Below are 14,889 nucleotides of genomic sequence, written 5' to 3'. Positions count from 1 at the left end.
CAGTTCACCCTCCGAAACGACCTAGTCAACTGCCCACGTTACCACGTCTTGCATAATGAAGGAGCAACAAGTATGCGACAGCTATTCCATATTTTGGTGGCGAAATGCCTCGTAGAAAAATAGGTGAAGAGTACAAAGCCTTGAAAATAATCAGCGGAGACCTGCTAATAGAACTGAGAAAAAAAGAAAAAGTGCAAAAGCTGTCCGAACTCGCGAGTATTCGTTAAATCAAAGTCACGATTTCAAATCAAAGTCACGAAGCACCTGCAAGTGGCGTTATCTCGGAGGAAGATTTTCTTAACTTCAGTGACGAGAAACTCCTCGAGGGGTTCCAGGAACGAAATATTATCTAAGTTCAAAGAATTACAATCCGAAGAAACGATGGACAACTTCCCACTAAACACGTGATTCTTACATTTGGTACTAGCAATATTCCCACCTCTCTCGACGCAGGATATTTAAAGATCAATGTGAGACACTACATACCGAACACAAGCCGGTGTCTCCAGTGCCAGAGGTTCGGCCATGCATCACAATAATGTAGAGGAAAGAAACATGCGCGAAATGCAGTGCCAACGACCATCCGTCTTAAAACTGTAACCCCCCCCCCACGCTGTGTAAACTACAGAGGGGATTGTCACGGCTTGTCACCCGTTCGCCGTCGGCACGAAGTCGTCGACAAGTCATACAAGCCGGTTGGTCATTCCGTAATCAAGCGAACACAGGGAAGGATTCAGAGTCGGGAGAAAGACAGAAAAAATATTTATTGACCGACAATGACAAAGATTAAAAGAAACACAAAAAACACACGAACACTAACACACATGCACTTAATCTCGATCAGTGATGAATGCAAAGGAAGTACAACGAACATTTAACAGCAAACATAGCAATTACAACCACTCAAAACACACTAACGGTGGTCAACTAAACAGAGTTCAAATGAAAACAAATGATGGCATATGCATGGCCGGGCAGCTGCAGCAAGTCCATAAAGCGTGAAGTCGATGGCGGAGTTTTCCCGAAGAACGCTGGCAAGCCGATCTCGTTGTGTTGGATGCGATTGCTGGGCTGGGTTCCTCCGCCGTCTAGGTCTGACTTATTCCCTCGAGCACGTTGTGCTAACTTGAGGGGAACTACCGTGAGCTTCGTTGCAGACGTTGGTTAGTCGTCTCTTACGTCAACTAGTAACTCTCAGTTCAGATGCGGCTAGGCGGCCCAGGCTATACTGGACGGCACTAGCTCCTTGACGCTTCTCAGAAGATTGTAGGCTCAGCTTCTAGACTCTACGCTGGCTAGCTCTGTCTAAAACCTGCGCTTGAATAACTCCACCTTTCCCTAGTGACCTGGGTGGGAGGACGGCAGATATTGGTGATGATCCAATCAAGTTCACCCAATTGTATACTGACTCCTGCCAAGGTCTTGGCCACGTCCCTTTTAATTAGGGGCGAGGGAACGGGTGCTTCCTCCCTGCTGATAGAGTTCGCGCACTCTTATTGCAGCGCACACGCACACCCTTGAGTGCGCGGCGGGCCTCTATTGTTCGTTCACAACCATAGGAGAAATGACGGCAGTCGGCCGCATGGCGCTGTCAGTACGCATACACTGGTCAGCACTTCGTGGACACAGGATTGCACAGACACAACATACTTCGGAGTATTCGCACCCCCGCCTGCTTAGTAAGCACTGTCAGTAATGTAAGAATCAATGCAGGCGTGGAGCGGAGAGTACACAGGAGTTCCTACGAAAAGCTGTTGGGGCGTCACGGTCACGCCGATGACAAAAAGACAATAACCTCTAGACCTGCTTTCGACCCTTTTCGGCCGCTTGCCCGAGCGGCCGGCAGTACCCCTCTTGGTCGCCGGTTCTTATTACGACGACCTTTTGGCACCCGTTGATCGGTGCTTCGCCGAATCAAATAATGCCGCACCCTGACAGGGATCATCCAGTACATTCACGATCATGTCCCTGTTGCAAGAAGGGGAAGGAGGTGCTTGCCCTTACAGTAAAAGAGTAGGTTTCATTTTTCGAAGCGAGGTAGAAGCTTTCAGTCTTACCTCAAAACTTATGCCAATGAGGCGCGGCAGGGGGCAGCACCACATCGGTCTCATGAGTCTACGGGAGTCACAGCCAGTGGTCCCGTAAGAACTGCATCCACTCCCTTGGTGGCAGCAGCAGCTGCTGCTTCACCATCATCCAAGACGGCCCTGCAGGCAGCTGTTCCGCGGGTCCCAAGACTAAACCAAACGCCTTTGCCGGAGACGCGGGTCTCGGCGCCTGGCTCTCGACCCTCCAGCGCCTCAGAGAAGGCGATGGAGGTCGTTGCAAAAAGCCCGGCGTCACCGACGCCAAAGGAGCAGCGTTCTTCTGAGCGCTCTAAGAAGGACAAGCTCCTTGTAACTGCGCCGAAAAAGGGACAGATAACCTGACTAGTTACCTCCCATGAAACGTGTATTATTCCCTATCGCATGTGACCTTTATTTTTAAGTTTACACACATCATTACATTTTTCATTTCAGAACCATGGCTTTCATTATACACTGGAATTGCGGAGGTCTTATGCACATTATAGGTGACACCAAGGACATCATCAACACCTTTTCGCTAGTTTCAGTGTGTCTTCAGGAAAAGAATCTCGGGCCGAAAAAACTGTCATTTTCAAACGTTTCACCGTTGTCCGAAGCGACTGGAAATGTGGCAGCCGCTTGTCAGGAGGAGTCGCTATAGTCTTGCAGGCCGGCACTTCATAACGAAATGTCCAATCGAATACATATTTCGAGGCCGTAGCCGTCACCATTCTGTCTCACAAATGCGTCATGATTTGCTCACTGTGTATTCCACCTTACACCCATTTCACTACTAAACATTTAGAAAATTTAACAGATCAGTTACCGGAGCCAATCATTTTAGTAGGGTATTTTTATGGGAGGAAATAAGTTTTGCAATCAAAAACCTAGCCCTAAAAAAAATATAAGAAATGGTTCGATAAGATTTATAATTAGCCGGATTAATTCAGCACCAATTCTCCTCATGGCGGAAAAGGAGCTTTTGTGGATACAGGGGAGATGTTTACAAGGGAGTAGGCAGTACAAATTTAGAAACAATTGCTTGCTAACTGAAACAACAGGCGTTGTGTGAGCGCGCACAAGCAAACATGAAAACATCACAATTGATGAGCGCGGAAACTCGCTGTGAAATGCTCGTGTGACAAAGAGCAGCAGCAGCGGCAGCAGCGAGCGTAGTGTTCTTCGTCTATTGCTTCACTCAAAAGTGGCGAGCACACACAAAGTGCACAAAGGTATGAGCTGTCTCCAGGTTCCTTTCAAGGTGCGGCGTGCGCCACGGCTCGCGGCCGTGCAAAGTACGCACTTGTTGGAGGAGTCAAAGCCCCCTCCCCCTTACTCCCACGCTGCCTGTACTTGCTTATCTCCAAATATGGCTTGCGAGATTGAGCCGCCAACGTCAGTTCCCCTTGCGTCCGGTTGCGAAAGGCGCACTTGAAGCAGGAACACAACATCGTCCCCCCCCCCATCTACCTCCCATCTCCACGCTTTCTTTCGCACGACGGAAGACTGAGCACTTTCTTTCTGCTTTCTTTCTTTGTGCGCGCCAGATTGAGTCGTGACCGTCGGCTTCCCTCTCGTGCTTTCACTCGCACTTTGACCATGCGACGTGTGGCGACAATGTCATTGACCTTGGAGTTTATACGGGACATCACGGCGACGGCATAAATGTGAACTGGAGTGTCCAAATATATGTTATCACAATAAAACGGCACAATGGTGATCTCGCCTATTAGTGTTCACTTAGCTATGCCAGTCATCTCTCTCTTTGTGAATATTGGTATTATTTTACACATACTTAATTCTTCCGGACACAGGTGTGCGTTGTGTGTGAATGTGTGCGTACAACACGTCGATAATGGTCACCCAACGTTCGTTCACCTTATTCGTCCTTCGTCTGCGTGGTATGGGGCGTGACAAGTGCTTCATGCTGTTCAGGCTGCGATCGTTCGGAATGTGTGTCAGGCCCAGTCATTTCACCACTCTATGATCACCATACAGCCCTTGTCCACATTGTTTTTTAGAGGTCATTCATCGTGAAGCTGTTACCTATTTCTGTTCTTTTGCTACTGCAATTTTCAGTTGTCACTTGTTGATGGCAATAGTGAACGAGCCCGTTCACGGTGCATTGCTGTTCATCATTTAGTCGAGGGCACGGGAACTCGCCCAATAAAGAGTCACTGCCGAAATCCCTGCGTCGCCATTTCTATGTATGACAGTAGTCGTAACGTATTTTTTTATTGCAGGCGCTTTCGCAAAGTTTATACATTTATAACCGGTGCACTTTTGTCGAGCTATACATTGTCGCATTGTCGGGTACCTGTGTGACAGTAGCCTTAACGTAGTTTTTCTTATTGCAGGCGCTTTCGCAAAATTTATAGACTTGCAACCAGTGCATTCTTGTCGAGCTATACATTGTCGCATTGTCGGGTTCTCTTTGTCTCTTAATGAATTATTTTTCCTTGTGCATTTTCATTGCTAGGTACACCAAGAGTTGGAAACTACTTCGTCCCCAATAGTTGTTGCAAATAAAGCTGCACCTGTGTGATTACCATGCAGTGAATGAAACTTAGGGGTTTATGGCGAAAACTGCTAGCTAAATTCGCGAGCAAAATGTAGTTTGATTACGTTTTCCCTTTTCCTTACAGAGGCTGAAATTGTCATGTATGAGCGTCTACTTCTCGCTACAGCCTTATTTGATGTCCTCTGCAACGTGCATAAACTCAGAATCGATGAAGCGGATGGAGGGTACATTGACCTTCTTGTCCTAATCCATCCAGACATTCCACCAACTGAAGTTACTGGCTATAACCTAAATGTAAGTGCAAGATTCCGAGCTTTATTTTGCGCTACTCGTAAAGCATTGTTTGCAGATGCAGTACGCAACCACTGTTCGACAGTAGATGGCGAGCTGCTTTTATTTGTTTTTGGTGCCATCGTGGCCCTCGTGTGATTGTTGTGTATCATTGTAATGTGACCACTGTTACGCTGCATTTCGTATTATCTGATGGTTTGGTTTTCTATTTAGTGGCCAGGGCCCATTTACACAACCTACGTACACTTAGAAAAAACAAAGAAGTAAAGCAAGAATGGTACACTTGCGCGACCATTTAAGACGCACAGCACAAATTCCTGCGAAACCATGTTTTTCTAGCAGTGTTTTTATTAATAATCAGTGCCTATAACTTCCATGAACTTTTTCAAACAATGCCCTTGGAAGACACTGCACGCATTAGCGGACATCTTGAGTGTTAAATTGTCAGCAAAAGCCTTCGCACCCGTGCGGGCATATGAGACGGGTGGATGGATATATGCCGCAAACTTCCCCTTTGAAACGGGGCGGTGCGTTGCACCACTGAGCTTTTTTCCTTGTTTTTCCGAATGTGTCAGCTACCTGGTTTTTTTGACACACAAAAGGTTCCCAGCATCGAGTTCTCTGAACCACTACTGGGAAATTTGTTATTGTAAGCCTGGGTTGTTTGTGGTCTACCTATCTTTCTGCCATCAAATCTCGAACAGCTTTTTTAATAATCACTGTTGCGGATGTGTTTACTTTCCCCCTGCTACCATTGAACACAGGCGTTTCAAACAGGACAGGGTTGCCTAAGCCAACAGCTGAGTAGATATCTTTACATTCTAATAAAACATATTCCATAGTTTCCCTAGCTTCACTGCACAACGAACATACTTCTTCATCCTTGGTGTTTCACGCTTTCTAATCACGCGTCCTAAGGCATCCTAACGCAGCCTGATCTCGCTTCGGAAACTAAAGAGCGTCCTTTGGCCTTATCCTAAATTGTTTCTTTCCTAATTTAGTTTTTTACTTTTTCAGTAGTTACTCATAGCCGCTTTTTTCCATTGCCGTGCCGCATGAGATTATCTCAGCCTATCAACCTTTTTTTGACGTCCCATGTTGCCATACTGCCATTTCTTACATCCACTGTGAGTAAATTATACTTTCTTTTACAAGTATACTAACGCTCTCCTAACCCACGAACGTTCTTTCATATCTGTCAGTCGTTCTCCAATATCAATTTTACTCTGGGCTTCCCTAATTTCTAGTCTTGTCTAGACCATATCACCCTGCAGTACGGCTTATTTGAGGTTTTACCGTCAGCGCCTAATACGAGGCGCTCCACTGACGCTGCCATCAGGTTGCCATTGTTCCTCTGACTCCGAGAAAAGAACCGCATTTCCAAATGTAAGTCCTGGAACGACTACAGCTTTCCACATACCCCGGAGCAGTTCATACCTATTGTATACCCATTGCTCTCTGTGTTACATCGTGGCCGCACTTCCCTTTTCTTTGGTATTGATTTTTTTGTTTTCTTGTTTCTATTGCCATCGTTAGGGTATACACCTGGGTGTTTGTATGCCTTTACCCGAGGCATAGCATTGTCCTGTATTGACAGTGTCTGTTCACTTCTCTTTAATACCATGCATATTACCTAATTTTTAACGCTTAACTTCCATCCAAATATTCCACTTTACTGTCGACAGAAATTAGCCAGACGTTGTGTATAAGTTTGCCTGTCAGCGACCAACACAATGTCGTCGGCATAAAAGAAAATTTGGGAGCTGCTGCTCTATAATCGTGTCCACCTTACGTCATCATCATCATCATCAGCAGCAGCATGGCTACACCCACTGCAGGGCAAAGGCCTCTCCCATACGTCTCCAACTACCCCGGTCATGTGCTAATTGTGGCCATGTTGTCCCTGGAAAGTTCTTAATCTCCTCCGTCCACCTAACTGCCGCCCCCTGCTGCACTTCTATTCTCTTGGAAGCCAGTCCGTAACCCTTAATGGCCACCGGTTATCTTCCCCCCTCATTACATTACCTGCCCATGCCCATTTCTTTTTCTTGATTTCAACTAAGATATCATTACCTCGCGTTTGTTCCCTCACCTAATCTGCTCTCTTCTTATCCCTTAACGTAACACCCATCATTCTTCTTCCATAGCTCGTTGCATCGTCCTCACTTAAGTAGAACCCTTTTCATAAGCCTCCAGGTTTCTGCCCCGTACGTGAGTACTGGTAAGACACGGCTGTTATGCACTTTTCTCTTGAGGAACAATGGCAACCTGCCGTTCATGATCTGAGAATGCCTGCGAAACGCACCTTAGTCCTTTCTTATTCTTCTGATTATTTCGGTCCCATGCTCCGCATCCGCGGTCACTACCCGTCCTAAGTAGATGTATTCACTTACCACTTCCAGTGCCTAACTACCTATTGTAAACTACTTTTCTCTTCCGAGACTGTTAAACATTAGTTTTTTGCAGATTAATTTTTAGACCCACCCTTCTGCTTTGCCTCTCCAGGTGACTGAGCATGCATCGGTAATTGGTCCCCTAAGTTACTAAGCGAGGCAATATCATCAGCGAATCGCAAGTTACTAAGGAATTCTCCATTAACTGTTTTCCCCATTCTTCCCAATCCAGGTGTCTGAACACCTCCTGTAAACATGCTGTGAATAGCATTGGAGAGATCGTATCTCCCTAGCTGACGGCTTTCTTTATTAGGATTTTGTTGCTTTCTTTACGGAGCACTACGGTGGATGTGGAGCCGCTATAGATATCTTTCAGTATTTTTACATACTGCTCGTCTACACCCTGATTGGATTGTGCCTGCATGACTGCTGAGGTTTCGACTGAATCAAATGCTTTCTCGTAATCAATAAAAGCTATATATAAGGGTTGGTTATATTGCGCACATTTCTCTATCGCCTGATTTATAGTGTGAATTTGGTCTATTGTTGAGTAGCCTTTAATCTCTCGCCTTATGTACGAGAGATTAAACCCAATGTTCACTCCTTCTAGCCCCCTTTCCATCCTTACCATGTGCATCATAAAGAACAGCGGGGATAAAGGGCCCATTTTTCTTAGCAATGTTGTTATCTCGAGATAACAACATTGCCTAAGTCGTTGAGTAAGCTTTGTCACTCCAGAAGATCGCACGGAATGAGGCGCTTAACGTTGTGATACGCTCCGGTAATATAAAGGAAGCAAGTGCTCTTGCATAGACGGTAAGGGGTCTGCTAAATGCACAACCACCAGCTGGACCCGCTCTGTTCCTTATTATCTTTGTCATCTCTCAGTCCCCTCTCCTCTGACCCGGTAATTGGCCGGGTAATTGCTTCGCCGATTCTCCTCTTGGCAGAAAAGGAGGACCTTTCGCGGACACAGTGGAGACGTCCCGATGCATTTACTTACATCCCCCCCCCCCCCCAAATGGATTTGCGCAGTGCCAGCGCACAGCACGTGCCAAAGTCACGGACTCCTCCTCCCCAGCTCTTACTCTTACTTTCCTCTGAAACAGGCCGTGCTGTTGGGCTGCTACGGATGAGGTTGCGAGATAGAAGCTCGGCATCGGCGGCCGCGTTTCGCTGCGGGAGAACTGCGAAAACACCTCTACACTTAGATGTAGGGGTACCCAGGTGGTTGGAATTATTCCGTAGACCCTCACTTCGGCGTGCCTTATAGTCAGATGGTGGTTTTTACGCGTAAAATACAAAATTTTATTTAGTGGTATTTACTGTGAAGAGGCAAGATATGTTTAATAATTATTGAAGAGAACCTGCCAGCACGTAAACATCATCATCATCATTTTACATCACCATTTAAAAGACAGACCTAATATTGTTAGACTCATGCCATTAAACGCGTATTAGTGTTTTTCCCCTTCCTGGGGATGCCCGCGAAATACAAAACCAAATACCACGTGGCATGCCCGCTTCTGCGCCATAATAGCAAGGCTCCCAAACGTTCCGCATATAAAAACGAACATAGGATTTAGCCGGTCGTGCTGCCGCTGCGCCTTGTTATCGCTATCACGAACCGCCACGAGGGAAACAAATCGCTGGCGTAAATCTCATAGCCAACGCCTGCGTCACCGCCCTTTTAAGGTGACGTCACCGTCACCTTTTAAGCGGCAGCAGAACCTGCTGACTTCGGAAAATTGTCGAATGTCGAACGGCCAATAACACAATTCGGAGAGCGCCGGGAAGCAAAAAGACGAAGAAAAAGTAGTGCCAACGAATTGTAGACGCTGAAGAAGACAAGGTCAGCGAACACGGGGCAAGCATGTGGGTTGTAATGATTCGTTGGGTAAATGTTGATTACATCCCGGTACTCTGTATCTTTTCGTCTCCGCTTTCGTATTCATTACTCACTAATTTCATATCTTATTATTATCGCATTTAATTCGCAATTGTGTGTGGGTTATTTTGCATACGTTCACCCTGTCTCCTTAGACACATCGCTGAGCGTTGTCTTTTCTTCACCAAGAGGCCAGGGGGTAAAAATCGGAGACGATGCGGTCGATTGTGCAATGTGGTTGATTTTCGTCGATTGGAGCTACTTACGCCCGTAACATTAATTTTACCTACGGTGGGACTGATTCTCTCTTTTCGTGGATGCAGCTCCAGCTGCCTTCTGTGCACCATCGCCTTGCGCGAGCGCTGTTTAATCCTAGAAAACTAAGTCTATTTTCCAAATGCGTACCATGCGGTTGCTTTGCCTCAGAACAATGCTATCTACGGCGGTGCACCCTTTACAGGGGTAAAAACACATTGCGCTTTTTAGATTGTGTGTATATATCGTGCATTTCGGTAAGCGCTGGAACATTATTCCTTTTTCTTACTTTTTTCACCCGTTTGAAGTGCTGTTCAAATTTGCCGAAGTATATCGTGTACCTAAACGCGTTAATTGCCGCATGCGTACTGGAAACTACAAAACCGCGATGATAGAACCACTGAGAAATACTATGTCGTACCACCGGCAGCGATGAACACAACCCCCGTAACCGCAGATATTTCAAGCACGTCTTCAGACATTTGAGATAGACGAAATTGACTTAGACAAACTCTACTGACATGCCTCGCGCTGGCTTTCCAGTGAAAGCTCCCCCCCCCCCCGTTCCCCCCAAAGAAAAGTCGCACGAAAGAAAGAGAAAAATTGATGACAGGATTTGCAGTATCGCCCAAATAAAAAAGAAAGAAAGTGACGTAGCTACAACAGTTGCAAAGTTCAAATACTGATTTTCAACAAGTAATAAAAGTAGTTGGCCGTGTTCATTCATGTTTTCTACTGTTGCACCTATATTCGTTGTTGGGGGTTTCCCTTTGTACTCCTGTAGATCAAGAGCATGTATTCGCAACTTCTAAATTGCAAGCATTACAAGTGCGGCGCAAATGGCATCTCAATAGCTTCCCCACGCGATGTCTGCAAACAACGTATAACTGATCGCAGACGCATACGCTATAGCTTAAAGGAGGCGTCGTGTAATCGCTTTCCAACCGTAGGGCAAGGCTGATTACAGGGGTCGCCTATTTTACAAGCGGCTCAGAATCATATTGTTTTGCGGCCCGTCTCGCCTCTCTGAGGATGGGCCCTCTGAGCGAAAGTCTCCGCCAATGCATCCTACTCCCATGTGATGCCTCAGCCCTGGGCGTCGCTTCAGTAGCAGTTCCGTCTCGTTCGGAAAGAATTTTCGTATGCTTGAGTGCTGTTTTATGTGCTCTTGAAATTCGCCAAAAATATATCGTGTATGTCAGTACGCGCTAAAAAAGTTGTCCTTTTTCTTATTTTTATTGCCACGAGTTTTAGGTGCTGTTCAAATCCGCCAAAAATCAATATTCCGCCTAGGAGCTTTCAAGGCCGCATGCGTGCGTGAGATTTTGAACTACGATGTTAGGACCACTGAGAATTGACACTATATCGTGCAACATAAGGTGATCAGCAAAACCAGCTAATGGCGGCTAAACCAAGGGATCTCTTAGACACGTAGGCCCGTCTGAGCTGTACTTTTCGGCAATAAGGTAGCCTCAACGTCTGCGGGATTACCTGACTGAGCTATGTAGCATGCTCAGTTGCCATAATAGGAAGTTCGGATCCTTCTGTGACATTTGTTTAATCAGATAATTGTGAGCTTTCTAAAGGTGTTTATTAGGCAGAGCTCGGAGCAGCGCAACGTCGACGGGCAGGGCAGTCACAGCTTCCAAGCACGAGAGCCGTTGCTGAGCAGGAGCGCTCGACCCACTACCGTTTAGAGCCAGTAGCGCTGAACCCACTAGCGTCTCTGTTCGCTACAATCACCCCCTGGGAGCGAGAAGGGAGCCTAACAACAGCGGCGACCTAACAGCTCGTCACGATGAGCGGGTCGTAGTAAGGCTTTAAACGGTCGACATGAACAATGTCTCGTCCACGGCGGCGCATGTCTGAAGATGACTCAACTGGTTCTATCACATAGTTCACAGGAGATGCACGTTCGAGAACACGATAAGGGCCTTCATACTTAGGGACCAGTTTTGATGAGAGGCCAGGGGCAGTTAAAGGAACTGAGAGCCAGACGAGCACTCCCGGATCGAAGGTGACCGTGGCAGTGGCGTCACCGCGAGTGCTCCTCTGGCGCTCTTGATCAGCGGAAGTAAAGGCCCGTGCTAGGTCGCGGCACTCTTCCGCATGTCTGACCGTGGCAGATATTGGCACGCACTCGGATGCATCCGGCCGGTACGGCAGAATGGTGTCAATGGTGTGCGAAGGGTGTCGACCATACAGCAAGAAATAGGGTGAAAATCCAGTGGTGCTCTGCGTAGCGGTATTATACGCGTAGGTGACGAATGGCAGAACGGCGTCCCAGTTCGTGTGGTCGGAGGCAACGTACATTGAAAGCATGTCGCCGAGCGTACGATTGAAGCGTTCTGTGAGGCCATTCGTTTGAGGGTGGTACGCCCTAGTCGTACGATGAACAACGTGGCACTCTTTGAGAATCGCTTTAACTACTTCCGACAGAAAGACGCGTCCGCGATCGCTAAGCAGTTCTTGAGGTGGACCATGCCGCAGGATGAATCGGCGAAGCAGGAATGATGCAACATCGCGCGCTGTAGCTGCTGGGAGAGCGGCGATTTCAGCGTATCGTGTAAGGTGATCTACTGCCACAATGACCCAGCGGTTACCAGACGACGTCAGGGAAAGTGGCCCATACTGATCGATGCCAACGCGCCTGAACGGCCGGGTAGGGCAGGGTATAGAGGGCACAGACCAGCTGGCGAGTGGTGGGGTGAAGATTTTCGGCGCTGGCAGTCGGGGCATGAGCGAACGAACTTTTGAATGTAGTTGTACATTCCCCGCCAGTAGTAGCGTCGTCGGAGGCACTGGTAGGTTTTGAAAAGTCCCAAGTGAACACACTGTGGATCAGAGTGGAACGATGCGCATATTTCAGAACGCAGGCTTCGAGGTACAACTAATAACCACTGGCGGCCGTCAGCGGTGTAATTGCGTCGGTGAAGCAGGTCGTCTCGAATGGCGAAATGGCGAGCTTGACGGCGCAAGGCACGAGTGGTTGGCTGCGATGACGGATCAGCAAGGCAGTCTATGATGGAGGCAATCCAGGGGTCCTTGCGCTGCTCAGAAGCGATGGTCCCAATGTCGACGGAAGAAACGTCAAGCTGGGATATTGCGCAGCAGGGATTGTCGACTGGCAAGGGAGAACGTGAGAGGGCGTTAGCATCAGCGTGCTGGCGTCCGTTGCGGTACAGTACGCGGATATCGTAATCCTGTAAGCGAAGCGCCCAGCGGGCGAGATGGCCTGAGGGATCCTTCAATGACGACAGCCAGCATAGTGCATGGTGGTCCGTGACGACCTCAAATTGTAGACCATACGAATAGGGCCGGAACTTGGTAAGCGCCCAGATGATCGCCAGGCATTCTTTTTCCGTGACGGCGTAATTGGTCTCGGCTTTAGTAAGCATACGGCTTGCATATGCCACAACATATTCAGGAAACCCTTCTTTGCGCTGCCCTAGGACAGCGCCGAGGCCAACACCGCTGGCATCTGTGTGTACCTCAATAGGTGCCGTTGGGTCGTAGTGGCGCAAAATGGGAGGAGACGTCAGCAAACGACGGAGCTTAGTGAACGCCTCGTCGCACTCGGACGACCACGAATAGAGAGGTCCGTTGCTGCCAAGGAGCTTCGTCAGGGGCGATATGACGGCGGCGAAATTGCGAATGAAGCGCCTGAAGTAGGAACACCAACCTACAAAACTGCGCAGTTCTTTGACGGACGTCGGTTTAGGAAATTCAGCTACGGCACGAAGTTTGTCTGGATCGGGGAGGATTCCATCCTTCGAGACGACGTAACCTAGTATTGTGAGCTGCCGCGCTGCAAATAGGCACTTCTTTAGGTTCAGTTGGAGGCCAGCGTTTGCTAAGCACGTCAAAACACGCCGTAGGCGTTGAAGGTGCGTGTTGAAGTCAGAGGCAAAAACAACAACGTCGTCGAGATAACATGAGCACGTGTGCCACTTCAAACCGCGGAGAACTGTGTCCATCATGCATTCAAAGGTTGCTGGCGCGTTACAAAGTCCAAACGGCATGACGTTAAATTCGTATAAGCCGTCGGGTGTGACAAAGGCTGTCTTCGGCCTATCGACGTCAGCCATGGGTACTTGCCAATAGCCGGAGCGTAAATCTAGAGATGAAAAGAATTCTGCTCCGTGTAGGCTATCGATGGCGTCATTGATTCGCGGCAGCGGGTATACATCTTTGCGAGTGATCTTGTTCAGGCGCCGATAGTCCACACAGAACCGTACCGAGCCGTCTTTTTTCGTAACAAGGACGACAGGGGATGCCCATAGACTGTTCGAGGGTCGGATCACTTCGCGGCGAGGCATATCGTCCACTTGCTCATTAATCAGACGACGTTCTGTGGCAGAGACGCGATATGGTCGTTGCCGCAATGGCGGTTGGGAGCCAGTGTCAATATGGTGCGTGACAGCAGGCCAAGGGAAGGTTGCCCGACATCAAAAGAAGAACGAAATTCTTCTAAGATGCGTAGAAGCTGCGAACGCTGAGGTGGGGTGAGGCCATCGGCAAAAGATGAATCGAACACACCTGTGGGCAAAGGGTCCGACGTAGAGAGAGAACCGAGCGTGTTGTAACTGGCGCAGGACGTGTCTTCGGGAACATCCGTAATTTGTACGGCGTCGATCACTTCCACATGGCCAAGTCATTTGCCTTGAAGCAGCATCACAGGGTATGGGAAGGGGTTACAGACAAAAATAGCTGTGGAGCCCTGTTTGACGTTCACAGTCGCAAAAGGCAGCAGCAGACCTTTTCAAGTATAAAAGTGGCTCGACGGAGAAAGTAGTGCGATGGCGTCAGAGAGGCTGCTGCACTGCATTGATACAATCACTGACGAGTTGGCAGGAACGTTTGTGTCGTGCCTGACGAGTAGTTTGTTCGCATAAGAAGCATTATCGGCAAGCGTCATATCTGAGATCGGCGACAGTTCTAGTTCGGCCCGTGCGCAATGAATGACGGCATCGTGGCGGGCGAGAAAGTTCCACCCAAGGATATCTTCGTGGGAGCACGAGGAAATCACAATAAATTCGATGGCGTATACAACGTCCTCGATGAGAACACGAGCGGTGCACGCCGCAATCGGGTGAATACGCCATGCGCCTGCTGTTCGGAGGGCGAGTCCAGCAATGGGCGTCGTAACCTTTCGAAGGAAGCGACAAAGCTTTGCGTCCATAACTGATACAGCGGCTCCGGTATCCACGAGGGCATATGTGCGCACACCATCAACTAACACGTCTATCGCATTGGTCGGGCTACGTTGAGGACTTCCGCGTTTCGATGGGATCGCAGCCCTTGCCTCATGGACTGCGATGATTAGTTTTCCTCATCCCGAGCTTCGGGCCGAGGCCGCATCGGTGATGGGGAGCGTCGGCGTGGAGAAGTTGAGCGCCGGATGTTGGCGGACCGGCGGAATGGTGGTGACGCAGCCCGAGGTTCGTTGTCGTATTAAGGGCGCGGAGAACGCGC

The 14,889-nt window shown here is 48.4% G+C and overlaps 1 long non-coding RNA gene across 1 annotated transcript in view; it reads left to right on the top strand.

Moving 5' to 3' along the window:
• LOC142557981 (uncharacterized) overlaps positions 1-14,889 on the top strand; it is a 58,047-nt gene that overhangs the window by 18,847 nt on the left and 24,311 nt on the right. Inside the window, exon 4 of the long non-coding RNA XR_012822910.1 lies at positions 4,712-4,881. This is a non-coding gene — a long non-coding RNA (uncharacterized LOC142557981). The remainder of the gene's footprint in view (positions 1-4,711; positions 4,882-14,889) is intronic.

Source organism: Dermacentor variabilis, chromosome 9 (assembly GCF_050947875.1).
Source record: "Dermacentor variabilis isolate Ectoservices chromosome 9, ASM5094787v1, whole genome shotgun sequence".
Lineage (NCBI taxonomy): Eukaryota > Metazoa > Arthropoda > Arachnida > Ixodida > Ixodidae > Dermacentor > Dermacentor variabilis.
This window is presented reverse-complemented; position numbering and strand designations above follow the sequence as displayed.